The sequence below is a fragment of the Pseudorca crassidens genome, chromosome 4 (assembly GCF_039906515.1).
Source record: "Pseudorca crassidens isolate mPseCra1 chromosome 4, mPseCra1.hap1, whole genome shotgun sequence".
NCBI classification, from domain to species: domain Eukaryota; kingdom Metazoa; phylum Chordata; class Mammalia; order Artiodactyla; family Delphinidae; genus Pseudorca; species Pseudorca crassidens.
Window position 1 is genome coordinate 131772871 of NC_090299.1, and position 12724 is coordinate 131785594.

General features: G+C 37.5%; 1 long non-coding RNA gene across 2 annotated transcripts in view; it reads left to right on the forward strand.

The window, feature by feature from the left end:
* The window catches only part of LOC137223260 (uncharacterized), a 55108-nt gene extending 45455 nt beyond the window's left edge, over positions 1–9653 (forward strand). For both annotated transcript variants that reach the window (XR_010942768.1, XR_010942769.1), the window contains exons 3-4: positions 7230–7381; positions 9588–9653. This is a non-coding gene — a long non-coding RNA (uncharacterized lncRNA). The remainder of the gene's footprint in view (positions 1–7229; positions 7382–9587) is intronic.
* Positions 9654–12724: the final 3071 nt, after the last annotated feature.

The following is a 12724-nucleotide window of genomic DNA, read 5'->3' on the forward strand; positions in this document are numbered from 1 at the left end:
AAAACCTTAGATCCTTGGAAAATCCACATGGCTCCAGAATCCATGGACTGTCAGTCATCTTGATAAACTGTGACAGCTTACTTGATCTAATCCTTTTACAAGCTGTTTCATTTCTTATATTCTTAGTTTCTAATACAACTTTTACTGTCTAGAGCCAGCACAGTATGCTTAGAAAATACTTAAAACAAATTTGTTGAATGGATTGTTGAAGAATTCATCTCATCTCCATATCTGAAAACTTTGGAGGAAGGAAAAAATCCCCCGTCTCTTAAATCATATTTGTACTAATTATCTGCATAGCATCTGGTGTAAAGTGGGTGCTCAAAAATATTTGTTGAAGAAACTGAATGACCAAAGAGGAAAGAAGGGAAAGGAAATTTCAGCTCCCTTGCACACTTCTATCAGAGATCTTTCCAGAGAAGCGCTATCAAGCTTAACATCTTCTATTCCCTATTACCTTCAATATTAATTTTTAATGTGCTTTTGCCATGAAACCCCATGTCCAATCTTACGATCATGTAAGTATTAGGAAAGAATATATATTAAAATAATTAGCTTTTTCCAATTCTGTCTTTTATGCTTTTTAAGGAGGATGGACTCTTAGGAAGAACCTTTGTTTTGCTAAATGAGATGATATGTGGGTGTAAGATGTAGAAGCAAGTGAAGACTGTATTCTGAACAGAGGGGTGGAGAAACCCAGACATCAGGGTATATGGATGTTGCCCACATGACATCCTGGCTTTTGGGTTGAAAGTCTTCCTTCCTGGGTATGGGTTGAGGCTTTTATAATGTTTGTTGTTTTAATCCTTGTGTTCCGCCTGCGTGCACTGCCGACTTCTCTTCCTGGTAAACTTGTGCTTTACTTTCTCTCAGCTTGGTCCAGTACTGATTGTGATTGCCCGTTCCTGCTGACATGGCCTCTCTTTAGCTCTTGGTACTGCAGAGGCCTGTTGGGTCTCTGCTGTGTTCTCCATCTGACCTTGTCCAAGGATGTCCACCCTGCAGCAGAGGCTGTTGCTCAGCTCCCCCCACACCAACTATGGCTTGTGCATTCTCATCCCAGGAGCCCTGTTACATAGGAACAGAGGTTGATCCTGTCTCTGGCTGACCAGCCTATCCATTGTCTCGCCCACACAGGGCGTGGCCATTTGTTGGTCAAGGGCCACTCTGTATAACGATCTTCTCCCAGAGTCCTGAATATGGGATGCTCCTCCCGGTCTATCACCTCCTGTAGAGCCTTGAAGCCGGGAGGTTGGGCACACATCTAATTGCTTATCTCCCCTACTTCTGTTCACATTTTCTCTCCCAAACCATCATATTGGAAAGGACAGACTTTCCCCTTCTCTTCCTGGCTGATTAAAATACTCTTGTGTCATATCCTTCACTTCCCCAAAGATCTTTGTGTCTCCATTTCTTTAAAACTGTGATTGTGAGTGGGTGTAGGGAGATAGAAAACCTGCTTACCAATAGGCAACATACATAAGAAGATATTTTAAAAATATTATACTTGCTGCACTCTGAGAATGGGTGGTTTAGATTAGAGCCAGATACACTGAGCTTTCTGTGGGTTCACTAGGTTAAAAAAATCTGCAGTACTTCTTTGTGGAATGGAAGACTGGAAATTAATATTTAACCCAACCTCTAATGATACATGATTTCTTTAGTGATCAGAGTAATTCCTGGAAATGGAGCTATACCATTATCATTCTGAGTTCTGCAGACACTTCCCTTAACGCTGGTATAGTAAATTTATACTTCTGTATAATAGCACTTAACTTTCCTACTGTAATTATCTCTGACTAAAAGTCTCTCTCTCCTTTAGATCTGTATGAATTCGAGCAAGGACCTTGTTTTTCTTACATCTCCTATCACTACCTCTCCAGCAGTCAGTGAGCGTAACACCTGGCACACAGTGAGTGCTCAAAAGTTATTTGTTGAATAAACGACACCATTTAAACCTATGGTTTAAAAAATGTTTCACTTTAAAAGTGGCAATATTATAAAAGGCCACAAGATGGCCTCATTACACTGTAGAAGTTTGTAAAACACTCTCGAATCATGAAATTAACAATTTTCTGCAAAAAGTTAGGAAGACTTCATACATGTTTTTGAATCTTAAAGAGGAATTAAAATGCTTTTAGTGGCAAATCCTGGCAACATTTAGTCATTTCTTTATTCATCTAAAGAATTTTATTAAAGGAAAGTTGTAGTGTTATTTAATTATCATTCCTTCTTGTGGTTTTGAAAAAAAGGTTTTATCTTTATCACTCTTTCCATATATTCCTCTCTATAAAATTGAAATGTCTTCCTATTTATGGAACAATAAATTACATTTCTTCTTAGAATTCAAAAAGGTGTTTTTCCCTTTTTTTTTCATTCAAAAGATTAAGCTTACTAAATTGAGTAGCCCTTTTTTTCTAAACGAATGCTTCTTGAACATTGACGGTATGCCAGGACAGTCTCCATCCTTATCTCATTTGATACTTATGAACTAGATGAGGAAACTGAGGCTCTGAGAGTCTGAGGCTGGCCAAAGTCACCCAGCTAATAACTAGAGGTACATTTTAGAAGACAGACAGATACAAATCAAACAAAAACAAAAGCAAAAGCAATATCAGAGAAACAAGAGAATTGGAGCTTGCATGAAAAAGCATGGTGATTCCATAGAGTGACTGAGGTTCTCCTGTAGGTTGGATGGCCTCTTTGAGAGGGTGACATTGATGCTAAGCCAGGGATGATAAGAAGGAGCCAGGTGTTTGTAATTCTGGGGAAAAGTTTTCCAAGCAGAAAGAACAGCCAGTACAAAGGCTGAGCTAGGGAGGTGATTGATCTCAGTCTGGAAGGAAGACAAGCTGTGTGGCACTAAAAGATTCGTCCAGTATCACTCTTATGCCCTTGACACAGTTGATGTTAGACATCTACTGTCCTGGCTTCCCTTGAAGATAAGCAGACACTGGTGTGTATCTCTGCAACAACCAAGGGATTGTTGCTTATTTTAAGGGACTGGCACTCACTACCAGGAAGAAGGAAGAACTCTTCTGGAATTAACTGTTCTTTAGCTAAGGAAGGTCAGGGTTATATTCTATTAGGATGACTCCAAGCCAAACAGGACCTCCTGGCACCTGCTGAAGCCACAATGGGATTGGAATGCTTTTCATGTAGTCAATATTTATACGTTAAGTATCTACTGCTGGGCATAGAGTATAATGCAGTGAACAGAACAAAAGTCCCTTCCCTCAAGGAGCTTGTATTTGATGACATCATGGCTTATGTACCCACACATGGTTTACTTCAATTCTCTTTAGTCCAGCCAGTGCTTGATTAAGTTTAGAACTCTTTCATTTAGTGGGTGGTTGAACAAAAAAGGAAATGGCACTGATTGTCAGGATATCCATTTTCCTGTCCCAATCCCAGTTGGGCTCCTTCAACAGTGGGAATTTTCCTGAGGACAGATGTGGTGCAATTATTCCTGCCTACAAAGATTCAGAGCATTACTGCTGACATCAGAAACCCGACAGTTATAATGGCTTATTTGTACCATCCTGGTCTCTAATGCAGACCTAGACTTACATGGTACCCCCTTACTCCCTACCTAGCTTCCATCCATCAGGTCAGGTTATTTCTTCATGATTCGTGTCCCTTAAGTCTATAATAGGAGATGCAGAAACTTATCCCTCAATGACTGAAATCTAAAACCCAGTGGAGTCTAATTGTTATAGACTCAATAGCTTTTTCTGAAATTTTTCCACAATTTAGGCTACATAGAAGAAAAATTCAGAAAAGAAAAAACAAACTACATTCACACACTGACCTTTTGACACAAGGGGCAATATCACTTGTGAGCATGGTGTCATTTCTGCCCTCTAGATAGAACCTGAAACCACCACCTGCTCCCCCTCCCCCACCAAGCACAGTTCTTTACAATTTTTCTTTGTCATTGAAAGCAAATGAGATAACAGACTATGTATATGGCCTATTCTTAAGCTTCATAGCACCTTATATTGGGTTTTATAGCACCTTATAATAAGTTTTCTATTTGAAAACTTCTATTTACAATCGCAAATTACTACAAACTTAGTGGTGTAAAACAAGATACAGTTATTATCGGACGGTTCTGTAGGCCAGAAGTCTGACAATGGGTCTCACTGGGCTAAAGTCCAGGTGTTGGCAGGGCTAGGTTCCTTTCTAGAGCCTCTAGATGAGCATGTTTCCTGGCCCTTTCCAGCTTCTAGAAGCTACCTGCGCTGCCTACCTCTTGGTCCCTTTCCTCCAACTCCAAGGCCAATCACTTCACATATCTCTGACTTTTCTTTCATCATCTGGTCCCTCTCTAACCATAATTAGAAAAGTTTCTCTGCTTTTAACTGCTCATGTGATTAGATGGGGTCTGCCTAGATAATCCAGGAAATCTGCCCTTCTCAGAGGCCATACCCATAACCACATTATCAAAGTCCCTTTTGCCATGTATGGTAACGTATTCTGAGGTTCTGTGGATGAAGATGCAGACATCTTCGGGGCCATTATTTTGCTACCACACCCTTTTCTTAAAAAAAAAAATAAATAAATAAAAGCACTGGGAAACATATACATGTAACTCCTATAAATTCCCTGTATAGAAATCCTGCTGTTTTCAGTTAAAACTCTCCTCTCCTGTCCTCTCCTCTTCTTACCTCTTTCCTTCCCTCCCCTCCAGTTTTCTTCTTTTGGGGACAGTTATGGAAAGAAAGTGAGATGAATACTGTACTTTTGTCTACTCAGCTTCTCTTCTCTTGTCACAAGCCTTTGGTAGGGGAAGTGAGTGTTCTTTTCGTCCACTCTAATCCTGATGTTTTGGTAGGGTTTCCAATCATAGTACTCCTCTACCTCTTTGCCTCAGGGCCCCCCTATCCAATTTGATTATCTTATCCAGCTGGACATTGTGATTGGTTCAGTAGCAGGCATTTAACCCAAACTGGGCCAATCAGAATACTGCCTTGAGATTTTTTTTATAAGTGGCTCCATGGGGGGACATTACTCTTTCTTTCCTTGCTGCAAGAAAGCTAAAAGTATATGATTCAGAGCTGCTGGTTCTATGCCTTTCACCCCTTGGAGAAACCAATAGACTGATGAGGACAGAAAGAGATGATTCTGGTAAGTTAGTCCTTGATTTTATTCTTTGAGGTCTTCAAAGCTGCTTTGGTTTCTCTTTGATTCTATGAGTTACCCACGTTTGTTTCCAATAAATCTCCCTTTTGCTTAATCTAGTTTGTTTCTTACAACTAAAAGAGTCCCAATTAAAATGTTATTTTCCCTCCCATAATGCCTTTGTCCCCTGACCTCAGTGTTTGTTTTTTTCTGGGGGGTGGGCATTGCTAACTTCTACTTTTTTTTTTCTTAAGGTATAGTTGATTTACAATGTTGTGTTAATCTCTGCTGTACAGCAAAGTGCCTCAGTTTTACATATATGTATTCTTTTTCATATTCTTTCCATTATGGTTTATCACAGGATGCTGAATATAGTTTCCTGTGCTATACAGTGAGACCTTGTTGTTTATCCATCCTATATACACTGGTTTGCATCTGCTAATCCCAAACTCTCAATCCTTCCCTCTCCCCATCCCCACTCCCCCTTGGCAATCACAATTCTGTTCTCTATGTCTGTGAGTCTGTTTCTGTTTGGAAGATATGTTCATTTGTGTCGTAGTTTGGATTCTGAATTTATATGTGATATCATATGGTATTTGTCTTTCTCTTTCTGACTTACTTCACTTACTCATAATCTTTAGGTCCATCCATGTCACTGCAAATGGCATTATTTCATTCTTTTTTATGGCTGAGTAATATTCCATTGTATATATATACCATACCTTCTTTATCCATTTATCTGTCAATGGACATTTAGGTTGCTTCCATGTCTTGGCTATTGTAAATAGTGCTGCTATGAGCATAGAGGTACCTGTATCTTTTCGAATTATAGTTTTGTCTGGGTATATGCCCAGGAGTGGGATTGCTGAATCATATGGCAACTCTATTTGTAGTGTTTTGGGGAACCTCCATACTGTTTCCATAGTGGCTACACTAACTTACATTACTGCCAACAGTGTAGGAGGGTTCCCTTTTCTCCACACCCTCCCCAGCGTTTGTTATTTGTAGACTTTTTAATGATGGCCATTCTGACCAGTGTGAAGTGGTATGTCATTGCAGTTTTGATTTGCATTTCTCTAATAGTTAGCAATGATGTGCATCTATTCATGTGCCTATTGGCCATCTGTACGTCCTCTTTGGAGAAATGTCTATTTAAGTCTTCTGCCCAATTTTCAATTGGGTTGTTTTTTTGTTATTGAGTTGTGTGAGCTGTTTGTATATTTTGGAAATTAAGTCCTTGTCAGTTGCATCATTTGTAAATATTTTCTCCCAGTCCATATGTTGTCTTTTTGTTTTGTTTATAGTTTCCTCTGCCATGTAAAAGCTTATAAGTTTGATTCGGTCCCATTTGTTTATTTTTGCTTTTATTTCTATTGCCTTGGGAGATTGACCTGAGAAAACATTGGTACAGTTTATGTCACAGAATATTTTGCCTGTGTTCTCTTCTACTGTCCACACTACTTATCTTGTTGATCCATTGGGTTTAAAAGCCAAATCTAAGGTCAAGGATGTCTCCCATGGGGGAAGAAAAAAGATCAAGAAATGATCACAAGAGATTCTGAAATGAGTCCACATCATATTGATTTTGTTAGTTCTTAGGTCACACTTTCTGAAAACATTCACCCCCTGTTTCAGTTCTTCTTGGATCATGCAACTCAGTTAATTAAAGAGGATTATGTACAGATGCCAGTAATCCTATTAATACAATGGCAGTAAGACGAAAAGCTTGAAATCTAAATACTTTCTGTTTCTATTATCAAGTTTCCACGGTGAAATTAAAATCCTTTAAGTGAAATCTTCCTTCTCATTTCTTCTTATTTTACTTCTGGAATTTATACATTCCCAACAAAACCTTCAAAGGCCAGTTATGCTAAAGCCAGCTTTCATGAATCTCATTTTTCCAAACTTCAGAATGTTATATAAGAACATTTCCATTGCAACTCCATACCCAGAATTTTCTGACCCAAATACAAGAAGTGCCAATTTTGCTTCATAATTTGGATCTTCTCAACAGCATATTTCTGAGTCTTGGAAATCATTACATTTTTGTGCATGTTTTTGACATACAAGGAGAGGCCCATTGTGCACTTCCCAATGCATTGCAGACTACAGTTCCAGAAGAGAATTGGTGGGGAGAGGAATGTCCAGCCAGCATATGAGGCCAAGCTACTCACTTCACGTTAAATCACAGAATGACTGCCAACTGGAGGTGCTGAACTACATTATGGAAGAAGATACCTCTTCTGCACCTGTTTAGGTATGGAAATAGCTCTTCATCTCTAGCCTACAGAGACCATCATCACAAAACAAAATTAGCATGCTGCTCAGAAAGTAGTTGTTATCACGTACTTGTAGGGCATAAGCTAGGTACTGGTACGTAAAGGTGGACAAAACAGACCTAATTCCAGCTCTCAATGAGCTTGAAGTCTAGTGGGAGACATAGAAACCAAGTAAGTGACAAATAGAGTTACAATTAAAAATTACCCTAAGTGCTATAAAAGAAAAACTTCTAAAAGGTGACATTTAATCTGAGCTCTGAATGTGATGGATGGAAAGGAACTAGCCAAGGGGAAACTATTAGGAAGAGGATCCTAGGCAGTAGGAGGAGCATCCAATGAAGAAGAAATAACAATTGCATAGATCCTGAGGCAACAAATCGATTGCAGTTCTTGAGGACTCTCATGCATGCTGTGTTCTGGAGCCTGGTGGGTGATGTAGAGTGTAGTAACAGTGTATGTGTGTTTGGAGGAGAGTTAGGGAGGGCAGACAAATTGTACAGGCTCAGTTTGCCTTAAACCAGGTTAACAATTTTAAATTTTATTCTAGGTACAATGAGATGCTATTGAAGTATTTTCAAAGTGGGAGAGTCATGATCTAATGTACATTTTAAAGGGATCACATGGAACCTGTTTGGAGAATGGCTTGGAGGGTGGCCCTAGTCAAAGCAGACAGACTAGTTAGGAAGCTATTACAGTAGACTACACAGGAGGTCAAGGTCATGACTCTTAGACTAGAGTCATGGCAATAGAAATGGAGAGAATCACATGGATTTGAGATATATATTTGCAAATAGGATCAACAGGTTTTAGTGATGGGTTGAATACGGTGAATGATGGCAAGAAATCTGCTTTGAGAGGCTAGATAGGTAGTGGTGGCATTTAGGGATCAGGAAAAAGACTTTTGGTGGAAGAGATTTTGAAGATAAGGTAAGAGTTCAATGTGAGAAATTTTAAGCTTGAAATGTTTGTGGTACATCCCAGTGGAGATATCAAACAGGAAAGTGAACAAACTAGATAAACTAGTCTGGAGTCCAGAGGAGAGATCTGGACTAGAGATTTAAACATGAGATCAAAGGCGCATACTCTTTTTTTTTTTATGTTTTATTTTAGAATAGTTTCAGACATACAAGAAAGTTCGAAAATAGTACTGAAAAATCCTGTTATACATCCAGGTTTCCTAAATGTTAAAATCTTACATGGCCACAGTACAATTATGAAAACCAGGGAATTACCATTCATACAGCACTATCTAATGACAAACGTTATCCAAAGTTTGTCAGTTTTCCAACTTGTATCCTTTTTTGCATCCAACATCCAAATCTGGGATCACACATTGCGTTTAGTTGTCATGTCTACTCAGTCTCCTTTCATCAGGAACAATCTTTTGTCTTCATAACCACAGCATTCTTAAAGAATACTGGCCAGTTATGTTGTAAAATGTCCCTTAATTTGGGTCTTTAGAGAGTCCTAACTAATATAATGAGTAGCTTTGGACCTCCACCGAACCCTTAGATCCTGTTACAGAAAGACCTTCCTGCTCCGAACACTGAGAATTCCTGGCTGCCATTGCTAGTGGGCTGAGGGGGATAATCTTCAGTGAGGAAAGGGTGAGAGGGTGGGGAACAGAAAAGCAGCATAGACCAAAACTCTCTTTTGCACAGTAGATTCCCCTGCTGAAGCAGGCCTGAATGAGAAGTGGGAATATGTTTTAACCTTTCATGAATTTCAGAGTTTTGACTATTACATGGGGCCAACTCTTTTAAGTATTACACTTAGACTATTCTTCGGACTGAAGTGACCAGAAGATTCTTATCATTTGCGACATAGGGAAACAATTTTCCTACTCCAAAATGTGTCTCTTTGGCATGAAGATAAATTTAGGCTGATTATTTTTAAGAAACAGAAGACTCGGGAAGTCTTGCTTTTTACTTCCTCCTTAGTTGCCTAAAGAATTTAGAGAGAGGGCCTGTCTTCTGAATAGAGCTATCACCAGAGATATTTGCAAAGAATTTGGACTAGGTGTGGTCCATAGAGATCAGTTCTTTCTGGGTCCCATTTTCTCTGCATGGCCCAGCAAAATTTGCTTACCAAACATCTGCTTTCCCATCTCCATGTCAATCACCTTCTTCCCCTTTGAAGTCCCAAATCACTACCTCTGATACCTTATTTATTTATTATTTTTAGCTGAAGATGGTATTTAAGGTGAGGGTTTCGGCCATTTTGGTGAGTTACTCAGTTTTCTTAGGTCTCTCCCATGTATACATGTTATTAAACTTTTGTTTGATTTTCTCCTGTTAATCTGTCTCATGTCAATTTAATTCTTAGACCAGCCAGAAGAACCTAGAAGGGTCAAGGAAAATTTCTTCCTCTCTGACAGAGATGAAGGAAAAAGTCATGAGTTCTGTTATAGAATTTACTCAAAGGACAGGAAAGAACTAGCTTAATAAAATTTCATTGGGCAAGAAGGGGTACAATTATTTTGTTTGTACTCCAGTTTCTTCTTTAAATGTAATAAACACATGTGCAAACAAGAAGACTAAAAATTCATCAACTAAGTATTCAACTAAAATTTTTTAAAAAGAAAAATAGTCTAAGCCCAAAAAACATAGAAGAAAGAAAAGAATAATGATATAAGCATAAATTAAGGAAATAGAAATCAAACAATATAAGATCAACTAAACCAAAAACTAATTGTTGGAAAAGAGTAACAAAATAAATTAACTTTTTCCAAGATTGAACAAGATCAAAAATAAAGAAAAAGCACAAATAAACAAGGTTAGATATTAAATAACAGGCATCACTATATGTAAAGTAAAAACTTAAAAAGAAGAGAATACTATAAACAGACTTATGTTCATGATTGAAAAAGAGCTGAAACAAATACCTTTCTAGAAAATGGATTCAAAAGGAATTATAAAATCTGAAAAGACTTATACACACTAAAAAACTGAAGGAACATTCAAATATTGACACACAACGATGGCACCCTCCTCAGAACCTTTTTAAGCTGAGTTTTATGAAACTTTTAAGGAAAAAAATGATTCCAATCTTATAAGACATGTTTACACAATAGTAAAAAGGGTGTACACCTAAACTCCTTTCATGAGTCCAGGTAACTTTGATACCCCAAAAAAGATAGTTATGAGAAAGGAAAATTAAAGGCCAGTCTTATTTATGAACATAGTTATAATACTCTTAAAAAAAATTTGCAAACTAACTCTACCACTGAATTAAAAAAAGAAACATCTTAACCAAGCAAGAATCATCTCAAGAATGTATGAATGATTTACTAACTGAAATTTTATAAAGTAATTCACCATAATCACAGGCAAAGCAAGGTTAAAACCCATACAATGGCCCCTGTATCCTGTACTGCTGCTGTAAAGAAATCACCACAAATTTACTGGCTTAAAACAACACAAATTTATTGTCTTACAGTTCTGGAGGTCAGAAGTCCAAAATCAGTCTCAGTGGACTAAAATCAAGGTGTTGACAGGGCTGCATTCCTTCTGGAGGCTTTAGGGGAAAATTCATTCCCTTGCTTTTTCCAGCTTCTGGGGGCTGATCACATTCTTACTGTTTTAGGGTCTCATCTTCTATCTTCAAAGCCAGTAGTGTAACCTCTTCCAATCTCTTTCTCTGTCTCACTCTGATGCTCTTTCTTTACTCCTTCTTAATAGGGATCAGTGTGATTACATCGAATGCACCCAGACATTCTAGGACATTCTCCCCATGTCAAAATTCTTAATTACATTTGCAAAGTCTCTTTTGTTATATAAAACAAAATATTCACAGGATCTGGGGTTTAGAATGCAGCTATCTTTGGGGGCTATTATTCAGCCTGCTACATTTTAGAAAAATAATTTGATAAAATTTAACGTGTGTTCATGATTTTAAAGTAAACAACCACAGTGATAACAAAACTCTTAGCAATAGAAATAGAAAGCAACTCCCTTAGCCTATGAACGGTATCTTTAGGATCATTTTCTTTTAAGATCAGGAACTATGCAAGAATTCTCATTATCATTGCTTCTGCTCAGTATTGTACTGGAGGTCTTCACCAATGCAATAGATAAAATAAAGAAATAACTGGTAAAGCACTAGACAGAATAAAAGAAAAAATTTGTCAACAATTTCTCCCAGAGAAAACCAAAGAGAGTCTACAGATAAATATTAGAACTAATGAGAAAATCTGCAAGGTTGCTGGATACAAGATGAATTTACTCTTGTTTCAAGCAAATAGAACATGCAAGATGTAATTTTAAAATTTCATTCAATCCCTACTTCATGTCATACACAAATATGAATTCCAGGTAGATTAAGGACAAATATTTAAGGCAAAACTATGAAACTTTTCAAAGGCAATATGAGAAATTAACTTTATAACACTGCAGTAGGGAAGGAATTCATAAATAGGATACAAAAAAATGCAACCCATAAGAAGAAGACTAAATTTGTTCACTTTATATGATGAACTTCTCGATCAAGAGACACATAAAGGGACCATAAAGGCAGGTCATAGTCGGAAGATAATTTTCAATATCTTCAATATCAGATGTAATTGAAACGAGATTAATATTCAGAATACATAGTGATCTTCTAGAAATCAACATAAAAGAGAGATACCCAATCAAAAAATAGGCAAAAGATTTAAACAGGCATTTCACAAAAGAGGAGATCCAAATGGCCAATAGGCTTATAAAAAGGTGCTTACCTCATTAGAATTAGAGAAATACAAATGAAAACCACAATCAGATACCATTCCAAAAAATGGGCAAAAATGAAAAAGCCTTATGCCAAGTGTTGTCATCAATATGGAGCAACAGAAACTCTTAGACAATGTTGGAGTGTAAAATGGTACACTGCTTAGGAAAATAGATTTTACATTTGAACAGAAGTAGACACAATGATTCAGCATTTCCACTCCCAGGCATAGACTTTAGAAAAACTAGTACAGTGCCTGAAGATACATATACAGCATTGTTCATACCAGCATTTTTTGTAATAGCCCCAAACTGAAAACAACCAAAATGGCCACCTACAGTAGAATAAACAAAATTTAGCATGTTCACCATTGAAAACGCTCCACAGCAGTGACAGTGATTGAATAACCATCACATGTATCAATATGGCTCAGTTGAAAAATGTGATTTTGACTGAAAGAAGTATACAGAATAAATACAGCATGATTCTATCTATAGAGTTGAAAACCATCAAACCCTGATCAGTGTATTGTTCATAGATACATTCATAGGTGATAGCATTATAAAGAAAAGCCCTGGAATGTCTAATATGAAATTTACAGTAGAGGTTATACCAAT